Consider the following 16,958-nt stretch of genomic DNA (forward strand, 5'->3'; position numbering starts at 1 on the left):
AATACTGTGTTACTTTAGAGGCACAATTCATGCTAATAAATCAGAGCATTTATACTGTCCACATTGCCATTTATAACGAAACAGAACTTAGAATACCAACACACGCTCGCAGCAATGCAAGCCAATTTAATATTTTTCAATGTTTGATGGTATTTGCTTGAAAGCGTAAGCAACAAGTACATAATTATCCGTCTAATTAAGCTGCCAAAACACAAGCACAGAGCTGGAGCACCTCTGAAACAGTGAGTGCACCATTCATTAGCATGTGCTATAAGCTTATTAATCATCTAACAGCCAATTAGCAAGCTGTTACCATTTGCAGTGGGTGTGTAAATACATTCCTGGGTTAATTTCTTCCTCTGATAATAAAGGAAACATTATAAAAATTAGCTCTGTGACTATGTAAATGATCTATGTCGTTAATTGCATAGCAGCGATAGATGTTTGCCATGAACAGGGCTGGTGATGCAACAAATATTTCCCAGGCTGTTAAAGAAATTAATCGAGTATCTGCAGATTCCCCGGAGGAATCCACAAGCTACAATAATGACATTTACCCAGCCCTCTGGCACGCTGATAATGACAATGTCGGTGCTTGGCAGCAGGCCAGTGGGAGGTGAGGGCGACGGGGTGGGGCTGGCAATCATCTCTGAGAAAGACAGCATGGACACAAATACACATGCACACAAATATGCATGCACACAGGCCACACAGGCAGAAAACAGTGGGCTTTAAGGACTAAATCAGCCCCTTGTATCACCCACTGGTAATTAATAATAATTGCTTTCTAATAAGGGCCATGCCATTAGCAAATTACCCCTCTACTGAAACGCAACCACAGCAGAACACGCTGTTATTGGAAACGGAATCTAATGGGATTCACTTGACCAAAATAAAAACGCACACACATCCACAATGGATTCATTGAAAACAAGTGATGACCACTCACTTCTAATGGAATTAGATGCATAATGCATTATGGCTGTCAAAATAATGCCATCACTTTCACGGACAGCAAGCTGAAGCATTGTGCAGCTTGACGGGAGAACCGATGGGCGGAATTTCTCTCTGCTGACGTTTTACTGACAAGTCACAGAAGTGAGATGTGTTCTGATGTCAGATAAATAAAAATTGAGGTGGGCTCTGCTTCTTTTTGCTCGAATTCCAGCCCCACGTTCTGGCCTTGTGATAAATGCTTCAGGCTGGTCTTAATCATGCGTGCGACAGAGGAGGAGATGGAGGCCGGGGCAGACAGGCAGGATGAATGGAGCATTTACTTCGGGTGGTTTCAATAAAACAGCTCTGCGTGGAATACCGCCCTTGTTCGTTGGCAATGTCCGGCGACTCATTGTGCAGCTCAGACACAAATACACTCTGCAGGGCCAAGCGGATGAAGAAAGGCTTCAATCATCTGCCTTCAGACCAAGACTAGTGAATGATCAGATTTGCATCACTTATATGACTTTTCACAGTCTTGAGGCATTGAATTGATGAGGTTTATTAATAGTATGAAATGACTCGTTTAGCTATCTGGGTCGCAACTATTTTGGCATATTACATAAGTGAAGGTTCAGAGTTAGTGTTCAGCTATTTAGCCTTGAAATCTCAGAGCAGCCCAATCAATTAACACACGGGTAATACCAGGCCTATTATAGACAGCCAAAACCTTCCCAGCCCTGTCATCTGCTGTTGGAACAATTGCTTAATATAACACCAGACTCAAAGGAGCACTTACCAGGGTCCAATCTTCTGGAATCAATAACAACAGGCAGGCTATATTGTTTCCAACAAGGAAAGAGTGGGGGATGAGAGAGAGGGGAGAGATGGTGGGTCAATACAAGTGCTTGGGTTTAAGAGACGCTGGCTCAGCCATAAAAAATAAAAATAAAATAATTGTGCTGCTGTGCTCTGATATGGATACAAGCCCCACATCCATGGCAAAGGGGCCTGTGTTATTAAGGCCTGAGAAAGGACACGGCCTATCACCAGGCCTCTCCAAAACCATGAGAAAAGTCACAAGGTTTAACCTCTAAACCGCAGCACAGCGGCTAAAAGGGCAGCGGCCCCCGGGGGGGAGCCGCTGTTCCGCCGTCTACAGCCTTTGTCACCGGCGCTGTGGGGGACGCCGTCGGGGAGAGGCAGCGGCCGTGGCATTTAGGGTCAGGGAAGATTTCATTTTCTTAATGATAATTACTCAGGAGCTGTCCATCAAAGTTGATGAAAATTCAGATTGCGCTGCAAGCAGATGATTAGAAAGGCATTTGCCATCCACGTAGCACAAATGTCACAGCCTCGCCAGCATAACAATGACAGGACAGAGCCACCCAGCCGCGCTAATGGAGAGCATTCTTCTAGTAAGTGAGGCTGTCGCCTCTCTGGGGCCTGTCAATGTCAGAGTCGGATGGATCGCATCATTTCCTGTGCCAGCAGGGCGAGCTGGCTTGGGACACCACAAGGAATCGATCGGTCTGTAATAACACCAGCAGGTCAGGGATTCAGAAGAAAAAAAAGTCTTCCTTTAGTGTTTAGCTTTAAGGACATGATCCAATTTCTTTGCCCTGAGAAGGAGAGGACCGCAAGAAGGAGGGAGAGAGCTACCGTGTCAGTGATCTTTACTACAGGCCGACCAGAAGAGCAGGCCGATATCGACGGCACGCTGTCTGTCATCGTGTCGGAGGAACCTCGGATGTCTGAGCGAGACTTCATCCTCACTGAATCATCTAGCACAGCTTCCAATAAGAAAACCTTACATTATTCCACCAGGTAAGCTTGGTTCAATCAGTATCTTCAAGAGGAGCATCAACGAGGCGGCAGATCACAGAGAAATGAAAGCCAACTGAGGAATGGGACTTAACATTCTTGAAATTCTCTCTCCCTCTCTCTGTTTCTTAAAGGGATGGAATGCTTCCTCAAGGTGCACTCACGCATTTCTATTAACACATGATCAGTGTAGTTAAATGGCTTTTCACAAACCTCTGAAAAAACGCCATGCTTTCAGGGGATGGAAATTTTAATAATTGTCTTTTTAGCTTAACAGTTGGTTTTGAGCAACAATGAATGGGTGAATGATCACACCCGCATCTTTGGATAAAGCCGCTGAACCTTGACCGACAGAAAATTGGATGGAGATAGTGATACAGATGAGGAGGAGGTGTGAACTATAACAATCTCCAAGAGTGTGATCATCTCTGCCTCTCATCTCACTTGCATTGATGTATTCAAATGAAAGTATCGCCAACGCAGACTCATCTGAATCTCGTGAAAGGTTTAAATGTTCGAAAGCTGCACAAAATGTATTACATGGTTTTACATCACAATTAACGAAATTACAACATTTACAACTGTGGATCTGCTCACAAAATAAAGGAGAACAGGAAAGTTTTAGAGGGTACATGAAGACAGACACATGATTTTGAACCCACCGGTTTGCCATTAAAAGGCATCACAGGAAAACAAAATAAACCTGTAAATATGAAGGGAAACACTTGAATCATGAATCTGAGAGAATGTTTACACTCATGCCTCAATATATTGTGGTGGACACAGATTTTTGGCCACATATCCGCCTGCTGACAGACTGATATATATATGGAGAGAGAGAGGGAGAGAGAGAGCTGTATAGCTGCTATTAAACAGCACACCATGACTTCTTCCAGCACGCTACCTGCATACATCCCCCCCAGTTGCCATGGTAATAGAGACTGGCGTAAGTAGTGACGGGCCAACCACAGACATCAGAGCGGCTCTTAGGCAGAAACATCAGAGGACTGCTGGCGTGTTCAAAGTCCATCTGAACCATAACAAGCCCATAAGCATGCCCCGGATCGAATACTTTAAATTGGTTTGGAAAGTCTTCTCCCTCTTCATTAAAGTATTCATATTACATTTCAGCATGCATGAACAGCTGAATGAAAGGACAACAACAATCTGAATTAAAGATTCCGGAGTGTGTTGAAAATCAAGCTCACAATATTATTTGGAGCATATCATGTTTATGCAGAGAGTGAGCCGTAATTTGCTGCTAAATAATTGACTTCTCCTATGTTAAGATCTCAGGAGACCCTTTCAGTTTATTCATTGAATGGCCTTTGCAGCACACGCAGCATATTAGCCTTTCAAGGATGTCTTGTCAGGTCTGCCAGCAGGCTGTGCGTACGGACTCTTCTCCTCCATGCTTTTCCCTGAATAATAACCTTCAACTAACCTTTAAACCACAGTGAATAATTTCAATCCTATTTTCATATCAATGGCTAAGTCAAGCCAGGCAATTATCTTTTATCCGTATACTTTGCTGTCAGTGGAGAGAATAATAAAGTTTCCCTTGTGAGGAGCCGGAGTAGGAAGAAAAAAGACGGGGGCCAAAAAAAAAAACAGAGCAAGATGCTGGAGATGCTATCTAAAGACATGAATGCAGCGATGAATTATTCAGTAATGACTACACGATCTGTCATAAAAAAAACTCTGCTAACATCTGCACTGTGTTCTGAGGGGGCTGAGCAGAGCAGGGCATCGACGCCAGAACGCCTCTGAAGATAAACATGACAAATTGGCAGATCATCTGTTCAATTAGGATAGCAGAGCAGGTGCGCCGGTAAGGCGCGTGTGCCACAGGATGACACAGTTACCAAGTCCAACCAGAGGCATGATGGGAAATACCTTGTTTGTGTGACAGTGATTTAGAGCGATGCACCAGAAGGATATCCCAAAAAAAAAAAAAAAGGATATTCCCCTTGGTACTCATTAAAATTCGACTGGAGGCGGCACCCTGCCCCTCTCCATGTCTGCCCCCTCTCCCTTCCTCCCCCCTCTCCCTTCCTCCCCCCTCTCCCCTCCCCCTTCGTTTCATCGCTTCATCCCTCTGCTTTTTGCTCCTCTGCTGCCTGACTGGACCTTCCAGGATCATTTCTTATTAATCCATAAAACATACCGCGCTGGTGATTGGATTGAAGGAAGCAGTGGAGCAGCAAAACATGAGGTATGGGAAAACATCACACATTTCGGCGAGCAAGCAGGCGGGTTCAGTGGGTGGATGGGGGAGTAGGAGAATAAGTGGTGAACAGGGAATAGGCTGTGTGTGAGAGAGAGAGATGATGTCAGGAGGTTCAATCATGGGGGCAAAGGAGGGAAGGAAGGTATGGAGGGGGGAGGAGGGGAGAGAGGTGGGTGGGGGGGGGGGGGGGGAGCAAGAAACATGTTTTGAAATATTAATCCGTGGTTCTGGCCGTGGGCTGGAGCACAGAGATGAAATAAGCAGGGGAACCTTTGAAGCGAGGGAATGTTCCCTGCATCCGTGAAGCAGACGCTGCACAGACGGCCATGTTGGTGGAGAACAACTGGGGCAGGTGCAATGTTTCTCCCTCACGTCTGAGAGCCCTCGTCTCCGCTTACCAACCCCACGCGCCTTATTGGTGCAGCGTGCATTTAGAGTGCTTCTTTTTCCTGGCCCTGACACAAATGAGATGAGTGTGGTACAGTCTCTTAATCCCCCGGTGCCTTGTAAAGCCTTTGAAAGGAATACTAACTGCGGCATAAACTCATCGTTCTCAGTCTTAAAGCAAGTACATTAGGCTATGTGCTCTGAGGGAAAGACAACTTTCTGCTCGCAGAATCCACCCCGGCTGTAGCGTCATCAGATTTAGGCGAAGGAGGAAAGGTGTATAACCGGAAAAACCACAGAATCGAATTGAACCTTAATGACCTGCTGATACCCTGCTGAGAGCCTAATGGATTCAGCAACTGCCCTGTGTGCCTGTTCTAACCTCGGTCCACTTACTGTGGCCGCCTCTCAGCCCTCTCTCAGTGATATCACCAAAACTCCTCGCTTTTTACGCATAGCCGAACATGAGCCGCGGCCACAATGCACATGGAGCAGCGTGAAGACGTCAGCACATAGTGGCAAAAAGGGGAAGGCTCATTAAACTTGAAAGAAAAAAACTCATTTAGGTGGATAACTTAATATGCAGTGCTCGAATCTACCACAGCAAACACATCTGCTGTGAAGACAATACATTAAAACACTTTGAAAAATCACATTGGGAAAAGTCATTATCATTAAAGCGTACTCGGGCTAAGTATCTTAGATGAATTATGCTCCCTGCTTTCAGAAGGCAGGAGGAATAACATTGAGAGTGTGTCCTTTTCGCTTCTATTCTCTGGCAGCGCCCTGCTGGGAAACTTGAAATTACCCTCTGTCTGGCTATTCTCCACTAATAATAATGATAACGTTTTTTATCCCTAATTATGCAAACTCTCAATTAGCATAACTCGTCCTCTGCGTCAGTACAAACAGTAGAACACCCCGCGGGCCCATGATGGTTTCATTCTGAGTCTGTGGTGTTTTTTTTTTTTTTTTTTCTCCACCGACTTCCTGTAGTGAGTTAATGAAGATGTATGTTAATGAAGATATGTGTAGTGGTTGTAGTAGGGGTGTTGGTGCAGGTGTTAAGGAGCTGCTGCACGAGGGGATGCTGTGTTTAGTATGCTGCCCTCTGGAGGCCCCCCACGGGGGCTGCAGTGCTGGGGAAGGCAGGCCTAGAGCCTCAGTTGAGAGGGAGTGACACACTCCCTCACACAGCCTGCAGCAGAGATTAAAGATGTATGTTTAGGGCAGATCAAATAGAATGCAAAATCCAAAGGCCCACAGAGAGAACAACACATTCATCTTTTTCTTTTTTTTCTTTTTTTTAAACATAACCATACATACTGTATGCTCAAGGCTTTGTCTGAGCCTGGTGTCATGGCGACTGAAAACGTCCAATCAAGCATGCAATTATCAAAATAAAACAGAATCAGGGAAACTAGAACTACTGGCTGTGATTTGTGCATTTTAAAAAGGTCAATGGCGTACTGAGGAAAAACCATGAGAGAAAAATGGAACAATTGATGTTCATTGCGATAGGATGCTGTTCATAGTTGCGCATGAAAGGGAATGCGTAGCAATCAGTCGTTACAGACTCAAAAAAGACTTGGGACATGTGGTGACTCATACGTTCTTGTTTTGTAAATGTAAATGCGCGGAAGTGTGAGAAGAAAGTAAAACATAAAAAACTGAAGGACAAGGGTGGGAACGTGTGTGCTATGTAGTGTTCATGAAAGTGCCTGAAGTCCTTAAGGGTTTTGCAGTAAACACTACAAACAGACAATCCCTGGAGAGGTCTTTCACCGCCCTCCTCCTCCTCCTCCTCCCAAAGGAAAAGCTCTTTGAGGGAGAACACAATTATTAAGACCAAACTGAGGGTAAAGACACAGCACTTCTTAAAAAAAAAAAGAGCCAGACCAGATGCCAGTAACCCCCAAATAGATCCATCTGACTTGTGCTCGATCAAGTATTCTCAACACTGGAAAAAGTCACAGCTGAAAGTGTGAAGTGGACACCCATCCACCACATGACACGGCGATATCCAATCAGTGAACACGTTTTGACACATCAGCAGCACTCCAGAGGGCCTGTGTCGACTCAAGTGTCCACATTCCTGCTCGGTGGGCGCTCGGCCTGGCCAGGAACACACACACACACACACACACATTCAGTGACACAGGCATGTACGATGCACAGGGTGGAGCAATGTTTCCTGTGAGCAGAGGAGATGAAAGGTCGCATTATGGTGTCAGATTAGACATGGCTTTGAGTCCGTCCCTCTCTGCGTCTCGGTCAGACACATTAGAGGGACATGTTTTCCCATCGCCTCATTTGAGGTGCGCTTGTGAGCCTCGTGAAATCCTCTCCCCTCCTCACATCCCACTTCCATCGCCTCGGGCACTCACAGAGAAAGAGAGGCGAGAGTGAGAAAGAGAAAGACTGTGTGTGTGTGTGTGTGTGTGTGTGAGAGAGAGAGAAAGAGAGCGAGGTTTTCACGAATGCCTTCATCATTTAAACGGCTGTGCTGTCGCTGGAACGCAGCATGAATAATTCAGTGAGACCGCTCCTTCTTCAAACAGACAAATAGAACAGGATTACGCCTCCACAAAGCAAACGGTAAACACCACAATCAAAACAACAGAATTAATTAGGTAATTAGGGAGACAAAATAAATGTGAAATAATGATAAACTCTTCTGAGACCACAGCTGCAACTCTGTTACAGTATGCAAATATGCAGATTCAAGAGTTGAGAATACATTACAGGCTCAGAGGATTGTTTGGCATGAATGGCACTGACAAGCATTTGTAAAATGAGGAGATTCATCACATAATCCACATCCAAGCACACGGCTGAGGAGGGATTTCAAAAGTGTATTTGCAAGACAGCCGTGCACAAATTTATACGAAGCCAATCAAATCAAATAGTGATGAATATTCCCTTTTCAGGTGAGCAGAGAGTGTTGTAGTTGCTTATTGTTTGCTTAAAATGTGTTTTTTAGGAGTGCTTTGATTGCCGGGTCTGAAAAAGTAAAGTAAGTGCAGAAGTGACTCAAACTTGCACTATTCATAACATCCAGCAGGGGGCGACTGCTTTGGTTGCAAAAATAACTCCAATTCTGATGCTGATTTGTGACATGACCGTTTTGGTATCAGTTTAAAATGATAAACGCCAGGATTCAAAACAGTCCTCGAACCCTTGGTTGACATGACAACGTCCACTTCTTACACGTGGTGTGTGCTTACAGCGCATGTCATTTCACTGCAATGTCCTAACCCTCTCTCTCCCCATTTCAAAATTTTACAAATACGGTACCAATACAGCTTTTCTGTGAGGGCTACCATGGCGATGGCCAACAGTTCTAACAGCAGAATAAAGCAAACAGCATATAAAAGCTAAAGCCTTTGGGGCACACATGCGATGACATGCAGGCGCAGGCAGACTCGTTGTATAAAAAGCTGAATAATTTCTCTGTATATCTTTCCGTTGCGAAAATCAGTGTTTGCTGCCATGTTAAAGCTCTGAATTCTGAATTTAGCGCATACACTTATGCCACAAAAGTTGAAGGAAGCTCTAAATCTTGTATTTTTGTGTATACACGCTGACACCGTTGAGTAGGAAAAAGAAAACAGATGGCAGCTTATATAATTGAAGAATGAACAGCAATCCTCAAAGTTCATTTGCAGTCTAGTTAGGTCATTTATCTCCTCCTCCTTCCAGATGCAGTATTTCTCTACTCTATAGCCTCTATATTTGAAGTGTAAGCAAAGAGAATCCTACTCATCTCTGAGAAATCCAACCGTGAAGAACAAGGGACAAACGCGTGCGGAGCAGCGGGCCTAAAGAGAATTTTGTTTGCCTTGTGATCTGGAAAGGTCAGGGCTAAACCTTCTGCTAGCAGCAATTAATGTCTTTGACTCATGGTGCAGGAAGTACAGTGATCATCAGCCGACATCCCAGGCTTTCATCGCATGACGGAGCCTGGCACGAGGGGCTTAGGTGAATATGAGTTATCCGTTTCAAGCAATATTTAAATCACATTTCCAATTTGCAGCCCTTGAACAGCAGTTTAGAGCAGGATGAGGAGGTTGAGGCATAATGACAGCTTCTCCAGGGTTTATTGAAAGTGATGAATGCTCAGAAGAGGGGATTGCTCGATGTGAATTCATGAATTTGAAAGAGATTATTTAAGCAGACATCAATTTGAAAGTCCTACAGCTCAACATTGATGCAATGTTTCAAGAGCACAAAAAGAAGAAACACTGAGCACTGAGCCTTTTCGCCCGCTGGAACAAATTAGCTCTCCAAATCTGATAATGCCTTCATCCAAACCGGTTTCATCAGAAATATCAGGGCAAGGGGGACACTATACATGACACACTAGAGTGAAGAGGTACTGTACAGATACTGCACAGCTTAATCTACCCACTGTATACGCAGCAGCAGGAAGTATAAGTGAGAAGATGAAACACAAGCCTTGATGTCCGCCGAGGCAGCAGTGGTCCAACAAAGAGGCCCAATCAGTAGCCATTACAGCTATGGAGCACACATTTAAAGCCAAACCGCCTCTGACCTGCTGGGACTAACTACATTAGTCATTGCTGACTACAAACCCCTCAAGACGCCATTAAAGGCCCCATAAGACAGACTATAATACGGTGGAACCATAAAATGATCAATGGAAACCAATCCCTTATGTCGGAGTAAAGACAAAATAAAATGAGATACGAAGATAAAGGAAAGAATGGGACAAAAAGAACGCGGCGCACGTACTTCTTGTGAATTCGGGAGTCAAATGGAATAGTGAATGAGGAGCTGCTGCTACTGTCCTGCAGGGACGAGGCGGCTGCTTTTCTACAGGAGCACATCCCCGTCTCGGCCAGCACTCATTCACTGATCTCATTAGTATCCTCACTCTGAGGAGGAGAGAGACAGCGGCTGCCCCCATCCCCCATCCGCCACTCCTTCTCCTTCCCCCAAGTTGCCGTTCCACTGGGTCCCCCCCCCCCCCCTCCTTCTCTTCTCATCTCCGCCTTCTCTGTAGTTCAGTAATTGGGCTCAGCTCATTGTTATTCAAAACCCTGTAGAACCAATTAGCTGCAGACCTTCTGACCTCGGGTTGCTATGTAATGGTGCAAGCTAAAGACTCTAAGTGAGAAAGCCAAGAGCAAAGGTTTTAAATTCCTTTAGTTCCTGATTAATAATCCTGTCAGGGCGATCAGAGGCATTAAAGAGAGACTCTGGTTAGGCTTCTGCTTTTTATGGCTTCTCCCTCATTTCTGGGCTGTCCATTAAAGCTTAATGATGCCGGGGGGGGTCACTCTCGCTCCTCTGTCTTGTCAGATAAATGTACAGTTAACAGGACGATGAGGAATCCGGATCCTCCGGCGATCTGGGACATAGCCGGCACCGTGACCCTTGCTGGGGGAGAAGTAGGGCAGCCGGGGAGGAGGAGCGGAGGGGACAACGCAGCCAGTGGTGGTGTGGATGGTGGGCCGTAGATGTCCGGCTGCCCGGGAGGATGGAGATGAAAGTGAGGGCCCAGATAGAGGCTGAGACAGAGATGAGAGGGATGCAGATAACACCTCATGCAACATTGATGAGGAAGGCAAAGGTAAAGTACAGGTGGAGCCTGCACAGACGTCCTGGTGCTACAAGGAATCTGTTCAGGAGGAGAGTGCACATGTTGGTCTACAACATTTCAATGGCATCTGAGGAAATGATGACTAAACGTATATAACGCAGCAAGGTTGTTTGTTTTTGTATGCTGGTATTGTCAGAGCATATGTCTATAAATGGCTTAATTTGCATGTAATCAACATTTCACAGGTCGACGCAACATTTAAATACTAAACAGCTGTAGGGCGGCTACAATTAGTATTATTTATTTTTAACGATGGATGGAAAGGGGTTGCACCAAACTGCACACAAACAAAGTAAGTAACTAGCTTGTGAACATATAGTGAAGCAATTAGCAGCTAAAGAGATTGAAGTTTACAAGATCAACTTAAAAAAAAATGACCATGAATTGCTGGTTTCACCTGTTTGCATTCTTAATGCTAAGCTAAGCTTACAGACTGCTAGAGCAGCTTCCCTCTTCACAGAAACATTCTCAAACTCAATAATAAATCGAGTGATTACACATCTTTTTCCAAAATGCCAAATGATTCCTTTAACTTACACTGCTCAACTATTCGAGTCATATTTACTCGTTCCCTAAATGTTTTTGTTACAAGCTTGTTGACTTGCTGTTTTCTTTTGTGTTGTTAGTATCAGTTTAATCGATCATATAATTGTATCAATTCCCCCCCCCCGACCACATCGGTCCATCTATGGCCTCTGACTGGTCTTGTTTGTGAATCTTTTCTGCAGGCGATTAGCTTTTCTTTTTTTCAAACCAAGAGCCCACCAAGCTAACACCTGTTTTCTCAAACCTGCTTGGAAAGGTTTTGATGTTTGCATTCCGACCGCTCAAGTGCTTGTTTGGTTGAGTTCTCCAGGCTCGGGCCGAGAGTTGTGGGAGGATTCACATGCGACGCTGTAAACACCGCTTCAAGCCCTCTGACACTGATGCATCGCCTCCCGGGCTGCTGTAAATCCTTTTATAACAAACTCCATGAAGCTCTTTGGTGCCTAAATATTTATGGTTCCTTGAGTTTCCCTCAAGGGTTGCTTTCTATCAAAGTACCAACAGCACTAAGTCATGTGGAGCGACTCCAGACATCTTATCTGGAAGTCGGGGTAAAGTGCCTGGCAGTCCGGCGGAGGAACACACAGGGAGGGGGGGGGGGGTGTCTCTAACGAGTGCTTCTCCTCACAGGCCTCCTCTGCTGGTGGACCCAATTGACCCGGCAAACTAACATGGCGCCGCGTGACCTCTGCAGACCAGACGGACAAGCCAACAAACTTTTACGTGTCAAAACTATGAAGTGCGACCACAGGGGGTGGGGGGGGAAGCAAGACAAACGACCTGGAAACGCCGATGGACAGAAGACAACAGCGGACGCCACCGGGCCGGGTGGGTGACTCATCGGAGCGGGGGGGGAGGTCAAACGCCGTTATCGCTTGCAGTGCACGCCATCGGTGTGCGGATAAGGGGGGGTTGGAGAGAGTAAACACAGGTGTGCTGACGGCGGATCTCACAGGTGGATCCCTTTTCCTGAAGCGTGTCATTTCGCCCGTCGCAGTCAGCTGCTAAACAACGTGGCTCCTTGAAACAAGTGCCTCGGAAAAAAAAGCAGCAGCGGGCCTGATGAGTCCTCGAGCATCCTCCCGGAGCTGTGATTACTGACGTTTACCCTCTTTAATATGTGTAATTCCCATTTTCTTTGATTCAGTAAGAGCCCTCGGGGGGGGGGGGGGGGGGGGGCACCACAGTAAGTGGCAGTCTGCCAAAGCCCTCCCGGAGAAAAGGCTAAGTCACTTCTCCCCGAGCAGTTGGATCCAGCGGAACGGTTACAGGTCGTCTCGCTTTACTTTCATTATTGTTTGCATCTTGGAGCCCGGATGATGGCTTGGTTATACAACGCCTAATGTCATGTGTTTACACATGCAGGTGTGACACTTATTATGACTGCGTGTCTATAAAAAGGCACTGAAAAATTGGAAGATGTTTCACACAAATTGCTACGAAGCCCATTTAATGACCACTGCTCAGCCAGCGTGAGGACAAAGGTTATTTTCCTAATCCATTTTCCAACACACTCATGTGTTAAGACTCTGGGTCAGAAAAACATGTTTGGGTTTTTTAATATACGATGACATCCCTGCACAATTTACATTGTGAGAATTAGAGAAGTGCAAGAATAATTTTCTCTCACATAGCATGTTGGATCCCCGCCCCCCCCCCCATCTCTGTCCTTCCCTTCCAGAAAGCATGTGAGAGAGTGCTTTCATTAAATGTCTAGTTAGTGTATTCTTTTCATCTCTGGGTTTCAGCGGGTGCTTCGGGCCAAACACAGAAGGCCCGGCCCGTCGGAGCACGGCTTCCCGATGACAGACCCACCGATGAATGTTGTCCTGACCGCCATGTGTAACGCGGCACCAGAGTTTCCTTATTAAGAAGTGAAACAATTTCCACCAAAGTGGTCGGTGGTGCTGACAGCCCAGATGAATGCTCTCTGTAAAACAGCCAGAACAACAACTGCTCCTGCACGCATCGTGAAAAACCAGTACGTTGGACTGGGGGGAGGCTGCCAGCTCGACAAATTCATGCATATTTGGGTCTGTGAACATCTGCCAGCGCAAATAATTTATGCTGTTCTCTCAGTTAAGGGGCAATGAATCCCCCTCTGCAAAGTTTTCTCCGACTTCAACAAGCACACCACCCCCCCCTCATCCCTTCATCCCTTCATCCCCCCCTTCCTGGTGTGAAGTGGCGCAGACACGCGCTCCGACCGTGGGCCGGGCTGAACGAGGAGGATCCCGAGGCGTGAGGGGAAAGTCCCCGAACCGGGGAGCCAACTGTTTCCTGTCCCTCCTCAGGCCTCCGGGGGAGGGGCTAGGGGGGGTAGGGGGAGGAGGGGAGGGGGGTGTTAGAGCACGCTGTCAAGGCCACATCCATCCATAACATCCCCCCCCCGAGCCGCAGCATGAATGGAGCCTTGCCTTGGGTGGGACCTTCCAACAGCAGGCCCCAGGTCTGTCGGTGGGGGGGGGGGGGGGGCCCAGTAGACATGCTGGTGCACCGTCTCGTGAGCGGCGGAGGCGGATCAAAACATTTGAGGCGGGCAGACAGTGCCGCACTATCCGAGAGCTCTTGTTGTTGTGTTCCAACACGATGGTATCAGGTGATTTAACATCCGTGGGGGCGCATTGATATTCAAAACGCCGCCACCAACAGATGCTCTGTTAATCATTAATTGATCGTCTGCCACATTTCGTGTTTGATCTCGCAGACACAATTCTAGGGTTCATTTCGCTCCACCGGGTCACGTGCCGCTCAGGTGATGACAGCCAGACTATTTATGAGCCTAGAAAGGAACCCGTCATTTCCCCCCAAAATGATACGCTGCTCTCTGTTCCTGTCGGACACAAAGCCAGCTCTTACTGCGCTACACCAGCCTGCAAATTAAATAACAACCGTCAAAATATTACGTTACACACCTGACAGCTAATTATATCTCATGAAAAACACCTGGAGATAAAAAAAAAAATGAAAGTAGTAATTTAATAAAGGAACACAACCCTATGACTCACATAGTTGAAATGCAGGGGGGGGGGGTGGTGTGGGCAGAAAAAGTTCAGGTTAACTGTGCCAAGTGTGTGTTGTTGTTGGTGTGCATCGGGCAAAGGCAAAACACTGTCAAGAAGCCCCCCCCCCCCCCCCTGTCTCACCCGTCTTCAGCCCTCTTCTCCGCTCCAAGGCGCCCCCCCCCCCCCCCCCCCCCGTTCCTCCCCTCCGGTGCCCGAGCAGGAGGGAGGTCAGCAACAGGCCACACTCGCCGGCAGCCCCAGAAGGGAGCTGCTGTCAACAAGCACCGCGGATAGTTGGAACACGGAGGGCAGTGAGGTCAGGAGGAATCACTCAACCGAGAGCTGACCAACAGCACAGTTGGAAGAGATGGAGCTGTCGTGGTTCAGGCCTCCTAATGAGATATCAACGTTACATTCCTGACAACGTTAAGTGTGCTGCTGCCTGTTGCTGTTGAGGATTGCACTTCTTCAGAACCTTCTAGTGGATCCATTGTGTATTAGAAAATATTTTAATAAGAATTTAAAAAAGAATAGCAATATGCAAAAATGTTCATGTAGTTGGATAAATTCGATTCGAGGGCTGTTATATTTTAAACTAGGTGCACCACAGGGAACTAGTGTAGCTTCTACTCCTCTTTGCTCTGAGCTCGACAGCTGATTCATCAGCAAAGTTTGCCCTCTGCAGGTGTAAATACGACAAACGTAGTTAAAAGAAAAAGCTGGACTCGGCAAAAACTGAAAGAAAGCAGTTTTACAACAGCTAAAGGACACTTTTTCTTCAAACCAAACTTTGGAGCAAGATTTGATTCATTATGTTATTAAACTTGAATCATTGTCCACATTGTCCCCACCGTAGACGATTAGCTCCGTGCTCTCTGGTTTTATTGGGCCTAAAGTTCTGTTTGAAACAGGACAATCTGCTCCTGAATATTCTACATTGTCCCAATATTGTGTTGCCTAGAGACATCTTTATGTTAAACAAGTCTATCAGATAGGAAACTACTAACCTAATAATGGGTTGTTTAAGTTTGGAGAAAGCTACAGGATCAGACAAGACAAGAAATGAATCTCTCTCCACTTCTTAGCCTTCTTAATACTGCCTTCCACCAGGTTTAGTTGTACTATTTTCTTCTTTACATTGCATTAAATGACTTCATCTGTATCATAAGATATGAAACATTATATTCCGACGCCATGACAAAAACAGACAAACTGAAATCACGAGAGCCTCCTGATGATCCAGAAATCCTTTTTTTATTTCCAATCATGAGACTGCAAAATCGTGGGAAGCCGATCAAACCTTCTCAAGGTGTCAAAGGTTAAATCATACCTCTGCCCTGCATTGATTTTGTTAGGGGAGCTTTCAAATATGTCTTATCTGAAAATCTCAACTAACAGAGACAAATCTTTAGCACAGAGACGCAATCGAACCGGCAGTCAGACGTGGATCAAAGCGGTGGGAAGAACGCCGGGGAATACCAGATGAAAGAGGCACGCATTAAGCTGTTTACTAAGGTGACATGAAAAGGTGTTTTAACTCAGGATCCAGCCTAATGAGGGGGAGAGACCGAGGGTTATCTCATAAGATATTCACAGCTACCAGTTCGCAGCCTTTTACATCCCCTCTCAGCATCAAAAGAAAGCTCAGTTTTCTGGCAAGGTTAAGTCTAATAATAGGGACGTCTCTGTAGAATAAATTAACATTTCATTTTTCCATTGAGATACTCAGTTGTAGCCTAGTCGGGCCCTAACTAGATGAGGTGAGGTGTCAACACAAGGATAAGGAAAAATAATCTACACAAAATGACATCAAGTCATCATTTTTTTTTTTTTATTGAATCCCAGGGATTGATAATTAAAACGAAATGTAACTTCATGAATGAACCGATGTGCTATTAGGATGGTCAGTGTTTATCACAGATAGGATCACGTGTTCATTTCTTTGTCAAATCACAAAAACCTAATAAGCCAGTAAATGTATCAAAATACTACAGCTGCCAATGAACGGTGTAAAAAGTACAATATTTACCCCTTAAATGTGGTGAAGCACACGTAAAATGAAGCACACAGTGTCAATATAAATGCTCTTGGTTACTGTCCACCACCCCTCTGGTGGTTCCTGCAGCAGATCGGAGCTCAACACAGGATGGACCCACCGTGTAAACTGAGCCCCCACACGCTCCGAAGCGTCTGCGATTCCCCACTGACTCGAGATCCTGTGCACAAAGCCACTACTGAGCTGCGTTGAAAACAGATGGATCAAACAGTCCTCCCCCTTTATTTGGACGGCTCTGTGTTATTGGAAAGAATTTCAGTAAGAATTACCAAATCTGGCCACCTTTCAGGAAAACAAATGGACACAGATGTAGTTTTCCGTTTTACAGGCTGTTTATGTCTTGCAAAT

The sequence above is a fragment of the Pungitius pungitius genome, chromosome 6 (genome assembly GCF_949316345.1).
Source record: "Pungitius pungitius chromosome 6, fPunPun2.1, whole genome shotgun sequence".
In the NCBI taxonomy this organism is placed as follows: Eukaryota; Metazoa; Chordata; class Actinopteri; order Perciformes; family Gasterosteidae; genus Pungitius; species Pungitius pungitius.